General features: G+C 46.0%; 1 long non-coding RNA gene across 1 annotated transcript; it reads left to right on the top strand.

Annotated features, from left to right (window-relative positions):
- Window positions 1-133: 133 nt before the first annotated feature.
- LOC128150185 (uncharacterized) lies at window positions 134-834 on the top strand. Its single transcript, XR_008237965.1, has 2 exons — window positions 134-526; window positions 607-834. It is a non-coding gene; the product is annotated as an uncharacterized LOC128150185 (long non-coding RNA).
- The last annotated feature ends 15932 nt before the right edge of the window (window positions 835-16766 follow it).

Here is a 16766-nt window from a genome sequence, read left to right as displayed (position 1 = left end):
ATCAGAGCACGGCCGGCTTCAGTACGCATGCGCGGCGCCCGCCGGTGGGAGCGGGCTGAGGGAAACGGGCTGAGAGGAACGGGCTGCGGGTGATCCGTGGGGAGCGGCGGGGCTGCGGGGGAGGCAAGGCAAGGCGTGAGGGAGGCAGTGGGCAGATGCTGGAGCACGCAGGTGTAGGGCGGTGTGGAGCTGCTGATGTCGTGTGTCCTCCTTCTCCTCCTCCGCAGCAGAGTCTGCCGGTATGACATCTCCTCCGCCTGCACTTCACGCTGCTTTCTGGCACGCTGTTGGATAAACAGGATTTTCCAACGGGGTCTGTTTGACTTGGGTCGCTTGTGTTGTCCGAGAGGCAGCTTAAGTGAGCGAACTCCTGCTTGTATCACTGTCTAGGCTGGAGTCTGTTTCACGTTAGCTCAATCTCTCTGGTGTTTGGAGTTTTTAGAGGCCGTAGTTTTTATCCTGGTTTTGCTGGATGCTGCTTTCCACGCAGTCTGGAGATGACTGAAAACCTGGTGTTCCATTGGTGGTGTGTGCCTCTATTTTCCAGGGAAAGGGCTGGGGCTGTGGGGTTTTCCTCTCAAATGCCCGAACTGAATTGTATTCCAGAAGCAAAAAGCGGAGGCAGGGGAGGGGAGCGCTGCTCACTGACTTACCACATCAAGGGCAGCAGCAGCAAGAGCCGACCGTTTCTCACCGGACTCACAAACACCACTCCAGTGATGACTCTTCAGGTGTCGCAGGGGAAGGGGGAGCATATGGGCAGTAAGCCCCGTGGCAGACTCACTCGCAGGAGTTATGTGCATTAATTAATAAACTATAGCTTTATTCTTTGCACTTATGGCTGTGCTGAAGTCCCTTTGCGCTTGGAAGTGCCTGTGACAAAGTCCAGTAAGGAGGTTATGCATTATGTGTTGGGGATTGAGCAGCTGGTCCAAAGGCCTCTCAGACCTCTTTGGGATCCCTGGGGGTTTCTGGAGCTCCCCAGTGCTGTTCACAGGGCTGCAGGGAATTTCTGTTGCATCACCATGGATGCTCTGGGCTGTTGGTGGCATTTTCCATCATCTGGTGGGCAGCCAGGGCCCCTCCAGGACCATGAGAGGTCATAGAATCATAGAATCATAGAATCATTTCGGTTGGAAAAGACCTTCAAGATCATCAAGTCCAACCATTAACCATGCCCCCTAAACCATGCCCTGGAGTACCCCATCCACTCACTTTTTGAATACCTCCAGGGATGGTGACTCAACCACTTCCCTGGGCAGCCCATTCCAATGTTTGACAACCCTCTCAGTAAAAAAATTTTTCCTAATATCTAACCTAAATCTCCCTTGCCTCAACTTGAGGCCATTTCCTCTTGTCCTATCTCCAGACACCTGACAGAAGAGGCCAACACCCTCCTCACTACAACCCCCTTTCAGGTAGTTGTAGAGAGCGATAAGGTCTCCCCTCAGCCTCCTCTTTTCTAGACTGAACAACCCCAGATCCCTCAGCCGCTCCTCATAAGACTTGTGCTCAAGGCCCCTCACCAACTTTGTTGCCCTTCTCTGGACACGCTCAAGCAGCTCAATGTCTTTCCTGTAGTGAGGGTCCCCAGGCCCCTCCTGGGTTTGCTCTTTACACCCCCAGATAGCCCAGGCACGACTGGGGTGAAGGGCTGGGCCGGCAGGAGTGGTGCCGGGAGACAGGCTTTGCACAGAGTGAGGGACTACCTGCAGACATCCCATAAGCTACCCTGAGCCTCACAGCATGCGTTACAGCCCCTTTGGTGGGCAGCAAGGCCCTTTGTTTGTGTTTGGGTGTGCCCCCAAGACCCCTGTGTGCCTTTCTGTGTGTTCCCAGGCCCTGCATACATCTTGCAGCATGCCACCAAGTTTTCTGTGGGGCTTTCTCCCATCCCAGAGTTTTTCTGGTGATTTTTGGTGTGCTCCAGGGTGCTCTGTTTTCATTTCTGTATGCCCCAAGGAGTCCTCTGTTTGCATTGCTATCCCCAATGTTGTGTTTTCTTTTATTGCACCCTAGAGCTCTCCATTTGTTCTTTTGTTTCTGTGACAATACTTCTTTTTCTACTTTCTGCTCACAGAAGGGCCCTCCCAGTAGCTTTCACCAAGCTGCTCTCAGGAGCTGGGGCACTGCTGCTGCCCCAGCTGTCCCTGAGGAGGCTGCTGCCCAGGGTCTTGTGTTCCTGATCAGCTTCTGCTTTGGTACCACATACCAAACAGAAACACACTATAAGGCAGAAAACAGACTGCTCTGGAGCACGGAGATGGCTTTGGAAAAGGTTCTGACAGAACAAGAGGCATTGTCATAGGGATTAGAGAGTTCCTGAAGGGGCCAAAGAGACCAAAGAAGTCTTGGGGATGCAATGAGCTCAAAAGGGAATTGAACAAAGTACAGATATCCTCAGGGGACCGGGGATCAAATGGAGGCGTACCAAATGGTCTTCCCCCTGCCCCCGCCATGTCTGTGGGTCTTCAGGATGTCATCTGTGTTGCTTTATTTTTTAAAATCTCTCGCCAGCATCTGGTCTGCTCGGACGCGCTGTTTCCTGCTGAGCAGAGCTGCCCCTCTGGCACAAAGCAGCTTTGGGTCTCTTCTGGCCTGCCTTCAGGCTGTCACCTGGGTTGCCTTATTTTTTAAAATCTCTCGCCAGCATCTGTCGACTGGCTGCTGTCACTCCCACGACCCTGATGCCGCACACAGACCGACACAGCGGTCCCCTGGCTCGCTCCAGGGCAAACCCCCCCCCCCCCCCGTTCGCAGGCGGCCTGTGCTGCTTCTCCTCCCCAGGTAATGGGGTGTGGGGCAGGGACAGAAGCACCCACCCCAATTTTCCGTCCTTTGCGTTCGACCGCTGTGAGCGCTCCAGCCGCTCGGGTGCTTTTTGGCACGGCGGCAAGGAAGACCGCTGCCCGGGCTGCGAGTGGGAGAAGGGCAGGGAACCGCAAGCCCTGTCCCCCCAGTAAGCAGTCCCGGCCTTTGGCTGGGCTGAACTGGGCTGAGCCGTCAGTCCCCGCTCCCCCAGCCGGTGCTCGGAGAAGGACCGTCACGGCGACGCCGCCGCCGGGCGGCCGAAGGTGGGCACTGCAGCTCGGAGGCCGCGAATGCGCGGCGACGGCCCCGTCCTCCGCCGGTACCGGCAGTGCGACATCGTGTCGCGATATCGCCTGGCGGCCGAAGCGCGGCGCTGCAGCCCGGCGTTCGCGCGCCGGCTCTGGCCCCTCCGGCGCGCCGTCGGCGGCCGGCGCATGCGCGGTGCCCGGGGGCAGCATGGCGGCGCGCAGGGCGCGGGTCCCGGCGGCCGCGGGTGAGCGCCGGGACCACCGGTGAGGCGAGCGATCCCCTCCGGCCGGGCGGGGGCGGGCCGGGAGGCTGCAAAGCGGCCGCTGCGGCAGGCTCCCGGTCGGCCGGAGGCGAGGCGAGGCGAGGCGAAGGCGGGCCGGGGCAGCCCCGGGGAGCTCCCCGGGAGCTGACAGAAGGGAAGCGGGGACGGAGCGGGCACCCCCCCGACTCGGCAGAGCCCCCCCCCCCCGCAGAGGCCGCGCTGAGGGTGCGGTTGTCCGTTCCTCCCCCGGGGATGCCACGGACTGCGCCCGCCTCGGGCTTGCGTGGGCTGTCTCTGCCTGGCCTCCCGCTCCTCGTGGTGGGGAGCACAGAGGGACCGGCGGAGCGCTTGCTGGCTGTGGGCAGGAGCTGCTGCAGCTGGAGAGGCCAGAGAAAGGTAGAGAAGAAGAAATGGAAGGCCAGCCAGCCAGCAGCTGCCTCCCGCTGCATGCAAGAGAGAGCCTGCCTCTCGGGGTGTGGAAGGATCCCTCTTCGTAGTGCACAGCAGGTCAGACCGCCAGCGTGCACTGCACGGTCTGTATGTGTCACCAGCAGGGCGGTATGGCCATGCAGTGTGCGAGCGAGGCTACATGTCTAGGAAACCTCATCTTGGAAGAGCTGTGAGACACTTATTCTCTTAGGTGGAGGACAGCCAAGCAGCCAGAGTTACAGAAGAGGAAGGGAGGAGAGGAGCAGAAAGAAGCATCTGAGCTGGCAAAGTCTCCTGGCAGCTCCAAGAGCAAGAGCTGTGGCAAGTCCTGGGCCCTCAGGGCCCTGTCGCTCTTCTTGTGCATCCTGGTCCCTCCCTCCCCCTCTCCTGGTCCTCTCTCTTTCCCATGCTGCTGTGATGTTTGGGTGGTTTTTTTTTTTTCTTCCCTGTACCTTTCCTCTTCTGTCTATTCTCTTGTCCTGCTCCCTCTTCTTTTCTCCCTTTCTCTCTCTTGTTTGCCCCCTTTTCTTTTTGTGTTCTTGTCCTGCTCCCTCTCCCTCTTTTTTCCCCACCATCTTTGTCCTGCAGCCAATCGCTGTTTTTTCCTTTTCTGTCTCCTTGTCCTGATCTGCATCTGTCTCTTCCCCCCCACCCCCCGAATTTCTCTGGCCTGTTCCCTGGCATTCTTTTCCTCTCTGCACCTGTACATGCTGCTCTGTGTCCCTGCCTTCCTATCTCTTCTTCCTACTTCCTCTCTATCCCTTTGTCTTGCTCGCTGTTGCTGTTTGGTTTTATTCTATATTTCACTGTCCCTCTCCTCCTTCCTGTTCATCTCTTACTCTCTCTGACCCTTTGTGCTCCTTCCTGCCCCTTTTTTATTCATCCTCTGTCTCTCTGCAGGGCTCCTAATACCTCTTTCTAAATTCTCCACCCCCTGTGCTTCTCACGGTCTCTGTCTTTCTCTCTCTCTTGTTGTCATTATTCTTGTCTGTCGCTCTGTCTTGCTTCCTGTCCCATCATTTCTTGCTGTATCCCTTTGTCCCGCTCCCTGCCTGTATTCATATTCTTCTCTGTCCTGTTGACCGTCCCAGTTTATCTCCATCCTGCTGCTGCCCTGATTTTTCTTTCTCTGCCCAGCTCTCCTTATTGTCTTCCCTGAACTGATCCAAAAATAAGCAAGGCCTGTAGTATATGTTTGGTGATGTAGGGTTAGCACAGGCTACACAGTTTACTGACATAGTTTTGTGCCAATTTTTGTGGTGAGTGAATAAAGTTGAGTTTTGCGAGTTAAAGGATCCCTGGTGTCCTTTCACTTTAATCCTGACTTGGGATTAGTCACTTTGCTGGCTTGGGAATCAGCAAACCTGAGTCGACATCCTGAGAAATTGGGACATGACAGACAGAGACATAGAAAGAAAATTTTAAAAGCAACTGTGTACGGGACATACTAGAATGGATTAAAAAATAAAGACAGCGAACTGGCTAAAAACAGACGAGAAAATAAAGTTTAGAAGAGATGGGGTACAGGACAGACAGGAAAATTAAAAAACAGGGAGTGACATCTTGATAAAAGTAGACATAAAATGGAAATTTTAAAAGCAACAAGATAAACAGGAAAAAAGTTAAAAATAGGGACAGAAAATGAGATAAAAGTACACCTAGAAAAAAGATTTCAAAAGTAAAAGAATTATGAGAGAAAAAATTTAAAATATAGGGACAGTGAACTACATAAAAGTAGACATAGAGAGAAAAATTTTAAAAGCAATGCAGTTCATGACAGACAGGAAAATTAAAAATAGAAACAGTTACTGGATAAAAGACAACATAGAATGACCATTTTAAAAGCACAGCATTAAGGAAATAAAAGAAAAAAATAGGGACAGTGAATTAAAACAGAGACATACAAAGTAAATTTCAAAACCAACAGGGTACATGACAGACAAGAAAGAATTAAAAATTCAGCATCAGAGCTTGATAAAAGCAAACAGAGTATTTTAAAAGCAACACCACTAAGGAAAGACAAGAAAAAAAAAGACAGTGAATGGGATAAAAGTAGACATAGAAAAGGCATTTTTAAAAAAAGGATTAAGAAAATAAAGGAAAAAACCTGAAAAATAAGGACAGCAAATTAAGACACAGACATAGAAAAATTTAAACACAAAGGTGTAAAGGACAGACAAGAAAAAAATGAAAAAATACAGTGACCTGGATAAGAGAAGACAGAAAATACTAAAAGTGATGTGGTTTAGGGAAACAAAGAAAATAAAATAAAAAATAAGGACAACGAACTAAAACAGAAACATAGAAAGTAAATTTTTAAAGTGATGGGGATTAAGAGAAGAAAAGATTAAAAAAAATAGAGACAGGAAACTAGATAAAAGTAGATGTAAAAAAACCTGAAAATCCAAGGGATGAAGAGAGGAAAGAATTAAAAAATAGGGGCAGTGAACTAAATACACAAAGACATAGAAAAAAATTTAAAAAGTGAGGGCACTAAAGAAACGCAAGAAATAATAAAAAATAAAGACAGTGAACTGGATAAAAGCAGACATAGAAAGGAAATTTAAAAGTGACATGTAAAACAACAGCCAGGAAAGAACTAAAAAATGATAGGCATGTTGATAAAAGTGGTCATGGAAAGAAAACTATAAAAGCAATGAGGTACAGTACAGACAGGAGATGAATTAAAATAGGGACACCAAAGTAGGTAAAAGTAGACATAGAAACAAAATTTTAAAAGCCAAGAGATGAAAACATTAAAAATATAGGACAGCAAACTAGAATGGAGATGTAGAAATAAAATCTAAAAAAAATGCAGCACTAAGGAAGGACAAGAAATAATTCAGAACTAAAAATATCTAACATGATAAAAGCATACACAGAACATATTAAAAGAAACAAGGACTAGGAAAAGTAAAAAAAATTTAAAATAGGGACAAACTAAATAAACAGAGACATACAAAGGACATTTTCAAAGCAATGGGCTACACATCAGACAGGAAAGAATTAAAAAATAGGGAGAGGGAGCGTGACAAAAGTAGGCACAGAAGGAAAATTTAAAAAACAATGAGGTACAGAACAGACAGGAAAGAACTAAAAATAGGGACAGCCAACTAGATAAAAGTACACATAGAAACAACATTTTAAAACCCAAAGGATTAAGAAAGGAAAGAATTAAACAATATTGTTGGCAAATGAAAATGCAGAAATAGAAAGAAAATTTTAAAAGTGAGGGCACTAAGAAAAAAAACAGCAAACAGGATAAATGTAGGAAAAAAGACTTAAAAAGCAAGAAGGATTAAGGAAATAAGGAAAAAATTAAGAAATAGCCATGGTGAACTAAAACAGATGTAGAACAAAAATTTTAAAAGCAAGGGCACTAAGGACAGACAAGAAATAATTAAAAGAAAACACAGTGAAATAAAAGACTGAACGGAATAAAAGCGGAAAATTGAAAAAGCAAGAGGGATTAGGGAAAAATTAAAAAATAGGAACAGCGAACTAAACCAGAGACATAGAAAGAACATTTAAAAAGCAACGGCACTATGGAAAGACAAGATATAATTAAAAAAAGACAGCAAAGGGAATAAACATAGGCATAGCGAGAACATATAAAAAGCAGTAGGCATTAGGGAAATAAGGAGAAAAATAATAGCGACACTGAACTAAAAAGAAGTAGAAACCAAATTTTTAAAAGCAATGGCACTAAGGAAAACCAAGGGGAAAAAAAAATAAAGACTGTGAATGAGTTAAAAGTAGAAAATTTTAAAAGCCAAGGGATTAAGAGTGGAAAGAACTAAAAAAATAGCATCAGCAAACTAAAACGCAGACATAGACAGAAAACTTTAAAAGCAAGGGCACTAAGACAAGAAATAATTAAAAAAATACAGTGAACAGAATAAAACTAGGCAGAACATTTTAAAAGCAACGGGGATTAAGGAAATAAGGAAAAAATTAAGAAATACCCACAGCAAACTAAAATGAGGCTACACAAGAGGAAAAACTTAAAATATAAAAAAGTGGATAGGTTAAAGTAGACATAGAAAGAAACTGTAAAGAGCAATAGGGTACAGGACAGACAGGAAAGTATTAAAAAATAAAGATAGCAAACTAAACCTGAGACATAGAAAGGAAATTTTAAAAGCTATGTGGTACAGGACAGAGAAGAAAAAATTAAAAACACAAAAACAGTGAACTAGATAAGAGCAGACAGAATATTTTAAAAGCAACAGGGCAGCAGACAGGAAAACATTAAGAAATAAGGACAGCAACACAATAAAAGTTGACACAGAAAAAAATTCAGTGATGCCATTAAAGAAATGCAAGAAAAAATTACAAACTAAAGATAGGGTGAAAAATAGAGACACATATAAAGTAAATTTTAAAAAGCAACAGGCTACACGACAGAGACAAACAAATTAAAAAACAGGGACAGCTAACTAAAACAGACATAGGAAGAAAATTTAAAAGGCAACAGGCTACATGACAGACAGGAATAACTTAAAGACAGTGAATAGGTTAAAGCAGACATAGAAAGAAAAGGCAAAAAGCAACAGAGTACACAACAGTGAGGAAGGAATTAAAAAACAGTGATATGCAGCTTGATAAAAGTAGACATAGAAGGAAAATTTAAGAAGTGATTGGGTACAGGACAGAAAAAATTTTAAATAATAGCCACAATGAACTAAAACTGAGAAATATAAAGGAAATTCAAAAGTGATGGGGCACAGGACAGAGAGGAAAAAATTAAAAAATAAAGACAGTGAACTGGATAAAAGTAGACATAGAAAGCAAATTTTAAAAGCAACAGGGTACACAACAGACAGGAAATAATTAAAAAATAGCAATAGGCAGCTTCATAAAAGTAGATGTAGCATCATGGTTTAACCCTGGCTGACAACTAAGTACCATACAGCTGCTCACTTAACTCCCCCACAGTGGGATGGGGGGGAGAATCAGGAAGGTAAATGTGAGAAACTCATGGGTTGATATAAAAAGTTTAATAATTAAAAAGACATTTTAAAAGAGCTGTAAGAGAAAAAAGAAGAGAGAGAGGAAAAGAATACCCAAGAAAAACAAGCAATGCAAATGAAAACAATTGCTCCCCAACTGACCGATGCCCAGCCAGTCCCAAGCAAGTGGGTACAGGACAGAGAGGGAGGAATTAAAATGTAGGGTCAGGGAGACAGGGGAAGACAGAAATTACATTTAAAATGTAACAGCGTACAAGGCAGTGTGGAAAAAATAAAAAACAGGGAGAAGAAGCTGGTTAGAGAGAGATATTAAAAATTTAAAAGGCAACAGGATACTGGGCAGAGTTGGCAGAAGAGTAAGTTTTGAGGAGCCATACATGTAGGTGGGCAGGCAGAGAGGGAGGCAGAGGAGGGGAGGCAGGCAGACATCTAAAAAAGGGTGTCAGAGATGGGCCAGAACATAGAGGAGAGGACATGCGACTCACCACAGCTCCCAATGCCGGCAGGAGACCTTCACCGCCACGACACTTCTCTCTGCCTCTACCCCTTCCTCCTCCCCGGTGCCGGCTGCCCGACCCTCACCCACTCAGCAGCACGCGGCACACACCTCAACGCTTCTCACCCACAAGGCTTCCCCGATACATGGCAGCTCTGCACACAGCCAACAGAGGCTGGGGACAGCTCAGAGGGATCCTTCCTTGCCACAGGGACTGGCCATTCCTTGCTGGAGGCACCTGCCAGCAGGACCCCCTCAGGCAGGCTTGCCCAGGCAGCCCCCTTTATAGCTGGAGCCCCTTCACACAGCAGGACCAGCCCCATCCTCAGCCTCACTGGCCACACCTGGGGATGCCCCAGCCCCAGCTGGAGCCCATCAGAACAGGGGCCATTGCCAAAGCCCCACAGCACATCACCCCCACCCCTGCACCTCCCCACATCCAGGGACACAGAGGAGGCAGAAAAATTCATTAATGCACATAAGAAATCCTGGCAGTGAGTTGGCTACAAGGTTCAGTGCCCAAAGGCAGCGGGACGGGGGGATAAAAGGGAAGAGAAAAGCAGGAGGAAGGACAGAGGGATGCAGAGGTGCGAGACAGGGAGCCAGAAAATGGGATACTGGGAACAAGAGAGGGATGAGGAGCAGGAAAAGGGTGGAGGGAGAGAAGAGCGGAGAGACTGAGCAAAACAACAGGGATGGACATGGAGGAATAAATAATAGGAAGCGGGGGAGAGAAGGGGAAGGGACTGGCAGGACAACAAGATAGAGACAGGACAAGGGACAGGGAAAAATTCTGAAGTGATAGGGGAGAAGAAACAGCAAGAACTAGAAAACAGAAATAGAGAGCCAGGTAGATGTAGAAAAATTTTGAAAAGCAACAGCATACAAGAAACATCGGCAAGAACTAACAAATAGGCACAAGGAGATAGAAAGAAGGAGATGTGGAAAGAAAATATAAGAAGTGACAGGGTACGGGACAGGGAAGAGTTAAGAACTAGAGACAGGGAGCTGGATAGAGGGAGACATGGAAAGAAAATTTTGAAAGCAACAGGATACAAGAATCAAAAAGTAGGTACACAGAGCTGCATAGAGGGAGACGTAAGAACAAAATTTGAAAAACAACAGGGTATAAGAAACACAGGCGAGAAATTAAAATAAGGTCAGGGAGACAGAGAGGGAAAGGTAGCAAGAAAATTTAAAAAGCAACTGGGTTTAAGAAGCATGCAACAATTTAAATAGGGATGGAGAGATAGAAAGGAAGTTTCAAAAGTGATGGCATAAAAGAAACATAGGCAAGATTTAAAAAATAGGGACAGGGAGGTGTCAGGGAATGCAGCAAATCTGCTGAATGCCTGACAGTGCATGAGCAGCGTGACCTTGAGCAGCTCGTGGTGTATCCTTGAGAGTCTGGAAAGTCCCGAGCAAGAAAGTGATAAGAAGAACCGTCTTGGCGAATCTGCAGAAAAACCGTTACCCAATCATGAATTGTTAGTTACTAACTAAACCAATCATATATGAACACATACCCTGAAGAAGGTTATAAAAAAGGCTTGTTAGAACAATAAAGTGGCCATTTTTGGCACAATCTGATGTTTGTCGTGTCCGTCTCTACTGTGACAAATGGTGACCCCGACGTGATCGGGTGAAGTGATCATTTAAAGAACGTATTTCGGTACTAGACAGAAATATAGCGGCGGCGGGGAGAGCTGCGGAGAAGTATTGTGGTGGCGGGGAGAGCTGCGGAGACGGAGCCTGGTGAAGCTGAGAGCAGAGGGAGTCTGCTTGGTCCAGACCTGAACTTCGACACTTAAAAAGGTGAGCCACCGGGGACTAAACTGTTAGAATGGGGCAGCAATTAACAAAAGAAGAGGAGACAATTTTGTCTACCTGGAAAGCCCTATTAAAAAGAAAAGGGGTTGAAACCACCGAACAAAACCTGAAAAAGATTTTGATATGGAGTAAGATGCAAGGCTTTGAAGCCACAACAGTTACTGCATTCAGTGTGAGTGCATGGCAAGCAGTAGGATGGAAAATATTTGATGAGGTCTGTAAAGGACAGAAAGAGGCATGTGAGTTGGCGATTATATGGCATCTATTAAGCGAGACTCTGAAGGAATGGAAAGCAGAATGTGAGGCGAATGATGAGCAAAAAAAAGATGAAAAACCAGAAAGTGTTAGGAAGGGGGAAGATTGTAGCCAAGGAACAAATGAAGCTGATGCCGCAGCATCAGCGGTAGCAGGCAGGAAACCCCTCACGGGCAAAAGCAGATCATGCCCTTATCCTCATCCTCCACCCCCTCCACCACCCCATCCTCTGCCATTAAATACTTTACAGGGCGATGAGGGGCCCTCCCCACCCAGTGCTGCAGCAGCAGAAGAGGTGACCCCATCGGCCCCCCCCGAGGAGGAACATACGGCAAATCCGGCGAGTAACACAGAGCCGGAAAGTGAGAACAAAAATGAAAGTGAGGGAGAAGACACTTTAACTGCCGCTATGCAAGCTCTGCATCTTACAGATAAAACCATAGTGGAAAAAGCCCACCCATGGACTCTCCCTCCCTCCACAGTAACTGTAGTCCCAAGATCCCCTGATCAATTTTGGGAGGCAGTTAGGAAATACGCTGCCGAAGCTGGCAACTGGGATCTAGTTGAACGCCTCAGCCCGTGCTCTCCAATACCAGCATGTCCGAAGCCTGTAAACATAACAGCAGAGGCTCCTGGTACATTCCCTGTTTTCAAAGCTGCTGCAGGCACAAACCAACACGATGAGCACAATCCAATTGCCTGGAAAGTGGTGCAGGATTTGCAGAATAAAGCACAAAAATTTGGAATCAATTCTCCTGAGGTGATGCAACTTATTCGCATAATCGCCACGGATCTGCTGTGTCCATATGACATTACACATCTCGCACAGGTGCTGTTTCAGCCCGTGCAGTTACAAGTGTTTCAATCTACTTGGAGGCAGATGGCACGCGCAGCAGCGCAGAATAATTTGCGACTGCCACAGGGTGACCCGAGGCTTGGCGTTGGAGAGGATGCTTTGCTTGGTGAAGGGCAGTTTAGTAACCCTCAACTGCAGGCTACATGGCCTCCGATTGTTCTCGAACAGGCACAGCAAATAGGAATTACGGCATTAAAGCGAACCATGGAACTAGCAGCTCCGAAGCAAAAATACATTGCTATCCACCAAGGCCCTAGAGAACCCTTTTTACAGTTTGTAGAGAAAATATCTGCCGCATTGGAAAAACAGGTAGAAGATGAGGTGTTAAGACAAATGATGTGCAAACAGCTAGCGAAAGATAATGCTAATGAGGACTGTCAAAAGATAATACAGGCTTTACCTGGAGATCCTTCTATTCCTGACATGGTGGCCGCATGTTCTAAGGTTGGGACAGTGGGACATAAGGTGGCTGCCCAGGCGGCAGCGCAAATGGCCGCCCTAGCTACTGTCATGAATGCGAGACATTCAGGGAAATGCTTTGGGTGTGGCAAAGAAGGGCACATAAAGGCAGCTTGTCTGAACAGAACATCACCACGTAAACAACTGGTGAACATCCCACCGGGGACTAATTGCAACAAATGCGGAAAACCAGGACATTTTGCAAAACAATGTCATTCCAAATTTCATATTAATGGGCAGCCACTACAGGGAAACCGCAAGAAGAGCGCGAGCGAAGACACCAAGTCCCCTCCCAGCAGCTGGCCACCTCCCCTCTGCGAACAATTATCAGCCGCAACAGCTGGCTCAACAGGGTTGGATGTATCCACCACCGACACAATAACTACAGTCACAAAGAACATCGTTAAGGTCCCTCTTGATGCAAAGGGTCCTATAGGACGAGGACTGAGTGCATTGCTACTGGGAAGATCAAGTAGCACGTTAAATGGGCCAATTGTGCATGTAGGAGTTATTGATGCTGATTTTACGGGTCAAATTTGCGCGCTGGTTTCAACCCCCTACCCACCAGTAACAATCCCAAAAGGTACTCGCATTGCTCAACTTATTCCTTTTTCGAGTTGTGTTTCAAAAGCAGAACAGCACCTGCGATGCGATGGAGGCTTCAGCTCTACAGGACCCCCTCAAGTCTGCTGGTCTCAGACTGTTTCATCATCCCGACCACATATGACGTGCACGCTTTCGAATCACGGACGATCGCCGACCACAGTAAGGCTTGCGGGGCTCCTGGACACCGGAGCCGATGTGACTGTTATTGCTGATTATCTGTGGCCATCCACCTGGCCAACAGAGCATGCGGGTATAGGGGTAGTGGGGCTGGGAGGATCCGCACGAGCAAGGGCAGCAGCCACAGCAGTTCTGATTACCAATCCTGAGGGCCAACAAGCAGTCATTAAACCATATGTGACGGCGGCTCCCCTCAATTTATGGGGGAGGGATTGCTTGTCGCAATGGGGGGTGAGAATTACCACGGATTTTTAACGGGGGCCACTGTGTTGCAGGGTGTTAGACAACCCACGCTTGTTTTAACTTGGTTAACAAATAACCCTGTGTGGGCGATCGGTGGCCCCTACCAATTGAAAAATTAAAGGCCCTGCAAGAATTGGTGGCAGAACAACTAGCTGCTGGACACATTGAACCCTCTCAGAGCCCATGGAATACTCCAGTGTTTGTAATAAAAAAGAAATCAGGAAAATGGCGATTTTTGCATGACCTGCGGCAAGTCAATGCTGTCATGGCCACGATGGGGGCTCTGCAACCAGGCATGCCTTCACCTGCCATGATCCCTCAAGATTGGGAAATCATTGTCATGGACCTTAAGGACTGTTTTTTTACGATACCATTAGCTTCCCAAGACAAAGAAAAATTTGCATTTTCTGTGCCTTCTATCAATCATGCAGAACCGGCGAAAAGATATCAATGGAGAGTTCTGCCGCAGGGCATGAAAAATTCGCCAACAATTTGTCAATGGTTTGTAGCACAAGCTTTGTCACCTTTAAGGGAAAAATTCCCTACTAGTTATTCTTATCATTACATGGATGACATTCTGTTAGCATCAGACAACAAGGAGCAGTTCAATGACATGGAGAATTTGGCCAGGAATTCATTGCAACAATATGGATTAGTTATTGCCCCTGAAAAGGTACAAAAAATAGAACCCTGGGAATATTTGGGAATGACAGTTACAAGCAAGCAGGTTGTGCCCCAACCTGTGAAACTCAACCTTGAGGTTAAGACACTCAATGATGTACAGAAACTGATGGGATCCTTGAACTGGATCAGGCCCTATCTTGGACTGACCAGTTCGCAGTTGCAACCTTTATTAGAATTATTAAAAAATTCCACTGATCCAACAGAACCCAGAATATTAAATAAGGAAGCGTTAAATGTAATTCATATGGTGGAACAATGCATATGCAAGAAATTTGTTTCTCGAATAGATCTGTCTCAATTGGTACAATTCTTTGTACTAATTGACAAAACTGTGCTGTTTGGTGCTTTGGTGCAGTGGAATTCTGAGTGGGATGACCCATTACATATTTTAGAATGGATGTTTTTATCATTCCGGCCACGAAAAACTGCTCCTGGACTGTTTGAACTTATTGCTGATGTAATCATAAAAGCCAGAAAACGATGTTTAGAACTAACAGGATGTGATCCAGCTACGATTGTTTTACCTGTTCAAAATTGGTATTTTGAATGGTGTCTGGCGAACAATTATGAGCTGCAAGCGGCCATGGTGGGTTTTCAAGGACAGATATCGTATCATCTACCGTCACACCCGCTACTGAAATTTGCTCAAGAAATATCATTTGGTCAGAAAAATCTAAACCAGCCAGAACCTGTGAAAGGCCCCACTGTCTTTACAGATGGCTTGGGAAAAACAGGTAGAGCAGCAGTAGTATGGTATGAAAACAACAACTGGAACAACAAAGTAGTATATCAAAATGGTTCCCCACAAGTAGTAGAGCTGCGTGCAATAGCTGTTGCTTTTTCTATTTTTTCTACTCCTGTAAATATTGTAACTGACTCAGCTTATGTAGCTAACTTAGTTTCTCGCCTAGACAAAGTGGTTTTGACCATGTCAGACAATCAATTATTATCTGATGTGCTTTTAGAACTCTGGAAAACTATTCAACTACGGACAGAACCTTATTTTATCATGTACATCCGGAGTCATACCACTTTACCAGGATTTTATACGGAAGGTAATGCCAGAGCGGATGCTCTTGTTTCTGCTATGGCTCTGAGCACTGTTCCTAACCTGAAGCAACAAGCTGTATTATCACATCAATTTTTTCATCAAGGTTTTCGAGTTTTACGACAGCAGTTTGGTTTGTCCCATACTGAAGCTCGCTCCATTATAGCTGCCTGCCCTGATTGTCAAGGAACTCACACTCCAGTGTATTTTGGTACTAGTCCCAGAGGTATGCAGGCTTTACAGATTTGGCAAAACGATGTTACTCATGTAAATGAATGTGGCCGACAGAAATATGTTCATGTTTCTATTGATACTTATTCTCATGCTTTGGTAGCAACAGCACATAATGCAGAAACAGGAAAAGATGTGATTTGACATTTGCAGAAGGCTTTCTCTATGCTTGGGGTGCCACGCCAAATTAAAACGGACAATGGCCCAGCATATGTTTCACGGAAAGTTCAAACATTTTTTAATTTGTGGAGTGTTACTCATGTTACAGGAATTCCCCACTCCCCAACAGGACAAGCAATTGTTGAGCGTGCACATAGCACGTTGAAGCGGCAGCTTCAAAAACAAAAAGGGGGAATGATTGGGGAACCACCACAGGCATGTTTAGATAAAGCAGTTTATGTTCTTAACTTTCTCCATTATGGGGATAATTCTTCTCTACCTCCTCTTTTTCAACATTTCTCTTCCCTTTTTTCAACACAGAATTTACAAAAAGGCATCAAAGTACATGTTAAAGATTTAATTACTGGTCAGTGGAGTGGACCATGTAAGCTATTAACCTGGGGAAGGGGTTATGCTTGTGTTTCCACAGATGCCGGTCCTCGCTGGGTTCCTGCTCGGTGTGTTCGGCCTGTATTGGAACCTGCCTCAGGGTGAAGGATGGGTGGTCTCACAACCTAAACAAAATGTTTGGGTCACTTTAGCAGTTCCTGTCGAGATAACATTGAATTCTGGAGTCCAGGCCAGATCATAGCAGCCTCCGTATTGGCACCAGGAGTTGGTGTTGCAAATGCCTTAAGAACTTTAAATAAGTTGGGATGTTGGCTTAGCAAACAAACTAACGCTACCTCTTCAGCTTTAAGTGGCCTTCTAACTGATGTTGATAGCATTAGACATGCTACGCTACAAAATAGAGCTGCAATTGATTTTTTGCTTTTAGCACAAGGGCATGGTTGTGATGAGTTTGAAGGGATGTGTTGTATGAATCTATCCAATCACTCAGAATCCATTTACAGTAATATTCAACCATTAAAGAAGGAAGTCAGGAGGTTGACAAAAAGCGATGAGTCAGATTGGCTAACAAAGATGTTCGAGGGTTGGAGATTGTCTGGATGGTTGATATATCTGCTCAAGACTGTGGGGGTATTGATCTTGATAGT

The sequence above is a fragment of the Harpia harpyja genome, chromosome 13 (genome assembly GCF_026419915.1).
Source record: "Harpia harpyja isolate bHarHar1 chromosome 13, bHarHar1 primary haplotype, whole genome shotgun sequence".
In the NCBI taxonomy this organism is placed as follows: domain Eukaryota; kingdom Metazoa; phylum Chordata; class Aves; order Accipitriformes; family Accipitridae; genus Harpia; species Harpia harpyja.
Note: the sequence above shows the minus strand (reverse complement) of the source record. Positions and strands in the feature narration are given on the sequence as shown.